Source organism: Quercus suber, unplaced genomic scaffold (assembly GCF_002906115.3).
Source record: "Quercus suber isolate HL8 unplaced genomic scaffold, Cork oak 2.0 scaffold_15, whole genome shotgun sequence".
Lineage (NCBI taxonomy): Eukaryota > Viridiplantae > Streptophyta > Magnoliopsida > Fagales > Fagaceae > Quercus > Quercus suber.
Window position 1 is genome coordinate 2,423,120 of NW_027069480.1, and position 3,407 is coordinate 2,426,526.

Sequence of the window (3,407 nt, forward strand, 5' to 3'; positions counted from 1 at the left end):
ATCTTATATCTGAGGTGCTACACGTACCGAGGGTAAAGTTTGCTGACTACCCCAGCTGTGATCATCTTCGGACTGTTCGTCAATCCACAAGTATAAGTGCTACTTGCGGGGTGTGAGGTTTAAGTCTCCAGGAAGGAGCTCCACACACATATACACTTAGATTAAGCTGGAGTAAAATTTTTATCTTGTATAAAAATTATAAAAATTTATTATTTAAAACATAATAAGATGCTGAGCTAGATCCAAAAAAAAAAATTATAAATATAATTTTATATATAAGGAAATTTAACTGTAATGTGATTTACTCCACTATCATTTTACATTGTACTAAATAGTTAAATATAAATTCGCATATTCATTTGTGTGTGCTTACCAAACAGATTCCAACTTCTTGTATTCTTTATACTATTGATAACTTTTAATATAACTGCCATTTCAATGTATATACCAATAGTCAAGGTTGTCAAAATCGAGATCCTACGTAATTGAGATTGTGGATCGTAAGATCCTACATTATTTGAGAAAAATACAAAAAATACACATCGGTATGCTAAATAATCACATAAATTATACATTCATTCATAAAAAACTAAAAATTATTTGCACTCATTTGATGTAATTACCATATATCACAACATCCATTTGTAAGCATTATTTAAAGATGCCAAAAATCTCAAAATGTGACACTCTATCTCTCTACATTAGAATAGTAAAACTTGGTCTATTAGGAAGTTATTTTTCATTTGGATCCAACTAAGTCTTCTATCAAGTTAAAGAAGATTACAAGAAACTAGGATAGTTTGGGATCATCAAAATCCTACAATCCTACCAATCTTGAATGATCGCAAAGATTCTTGAAAGATCCGGATCATTTTGGACAAGTAAGATCGTAAAACCATAGGATCCAAATCGGGATTTTGACAACCATGCCAGTAGTAATATCTCCACACACAAAAAATCACCCTTAATTGTTTCATGGTCAACTCTCAAAATATTGATTTTTTTTTTTTAATGTCAAAAAAACACTGAATTTTTTAATTGAATGGTAGAAATGTACAATGGTAGGATGGAAAAAAATAAATATCATCTAGCATTTGTTTTTTTTGGGGGGGGGGGGGGGGGGGGGGGGAGGGAGGGGGTGGTTTAATTTGTAAGATTTTAAGAAAACTTTTTGTGGCCCACATTTACATAATAAATGAAAACTCATGTCTTAAAGATTTTGTTTGTGAAAGATATTATGGCGAATAACAATTTCTAACTCTTAATTGGTGTAACCCTTTTGATTAATAAACACCTTGAAGTTACAAGTTTTAAACTCCTTGATGGAAGGAGGGTTATGAAACAAATCTTAATTTAAAAGAATCTGTAGTCTAGCAGCTATATATAGCCTATCTCCATCAAAAAGAAATATGTAAGGTAAACGTCATAAACTAGAAAACACATTTTATAGATACACTATCATATAGTGAGTCTTCTTTTTCTGCAAACACTTAAACAACTATGGCTAAAACTATGTTTATGTTTATTTATTTTTCGCTGCAACTCTGAATTTTGTCTTACATTTGGTATAAGAGCCATCTGTTAGAGACATATTTTATTTAATTGGCTAATTTTTTGACAAAATGCATTTTACTTATAATTGGGTAGATCTAGAATGGGTTTAAGACTTCAAGAAACATGTTGTTCAAGTCAAGTGTTAAAACCATGATGATTTGACTATGAAATAAGTAAAGAAAAGATGTTCATTAAATCTCGATAACAATCTCGACAGAAAGACTTCTGTCGAGGTTTATAGTCGATGCTGACAGAAGCTCGACATAAGTTGTTTCTGTAGAGACTTACGAAACCAGAACTTCCAGATCTGATTTTCGGCCCAAGCTAAAATATTTGTATAGGGTTTCTTTTCTTACAACCCTAGACATATATAAGGCTTATTTTAAAAGGCCATCGTGCATACAGAAAGTGTCCTAGTTCATTATTCTCTCTGAAGAAGCTACTGTGTCTTTACGCCAAGAGTTTTATGACCAAGGAGCTTTCTGATCTTCATCGTTGATGAACTAGAGAATTTTGTAGCCAACAACCACTTCAAATTGCTGGAGTTAGTCATATGCTGGGATCCATACACATTGGGTAGTCACGTACTGGGATTCATGCCTCAAGGGAAAGATTGCCGCTACAATACAAGTCCAATTGGGTATTAGGATAAGGGTTCAACTGTAGATTGGTATTTCAGGATAAGCCAAAGGGTTTGGTAAGATTCCTTATACTTGTAACCACTTGTGATTGATAATAGTTGATTCTTGGGAGTGGTGACCTTAAAATCATCCGGTGGGGTTTTGTCTCGGTAATTTTCCCCATTCGTAAACAAATCACCTATGTCAAATTTGTTTTCCATTGCATTTAGATAATTTGGCGATTTATTTGTGTTGCCACGCTATTACATGAAATTTGATCTAATTAATTAACTTGGGTAATTAATTAATTAATTGTAATAGGTCAATTCATTTTAACCCAACAACATCCTTCATACTATGTTGTTTAGTGATTTTAGTTAGAGGTATGTTTATGTTCCTATTATTTCCAATTGTTGTATATTTGTATGGTAAAATTTTGTATGCACTAATTTAATTTTGGGATGAAATTTAAGTTGTCCTAAATGCAAATATAGAGCATGTGTACTTTAAATTCTAGAGAACAAGTTTTGTTTTGCATCTTTATTGGTATATGTGTAACGAATTACCATTGAGTTTTGAGATTGAAAGTATTAATTTGGAATCCACGTGGTTATTATCTATATAGAACTAGACATGTTCAATGGTAGTTACGTTGTATGTATTTGTTTCTCATTACATGTGCGACTCAAGGATCTTGTTTTCTTTAATCTTAAATTATCCACATATAGTATTTTACAATATGCTAATGTGGACTAGTGGGTAGTTTGACTAAAATACATGCCAAGGCACTTAAAGTGTTCATAAATTTGATTTTGATTTCGATTCTGATATTAATCAAGTGCTCATCCAAGTATTTATGTTTGTTTCCTAGATATAAACTCTTAATTATTTGGAAAATAATTTGTGACAATATGGTGGCTCATATGACAAACACCTCAATAATTTGTACAATTTTCAATTGTAAATTGGTTTAGAGACTATTTTTTTGTGGATCAATATATTTGGCATGATAACACAAATGATCCTTATATTTTGGAAACCATAACTTTTTACAATAAATTATGGAGATAAATGTGTTGCATGTAAGTTTGAAATTATTTCATAAAGTTTATTGTTACACTTACATATGAGATTTGGATCATTCAAGTGAGTAATTTATTTAAGTGCATTTTAGGTTTCTTTGCACTTATCATGTATTTAAATATTATTTCATGTCATTTTGGAGGGCATACT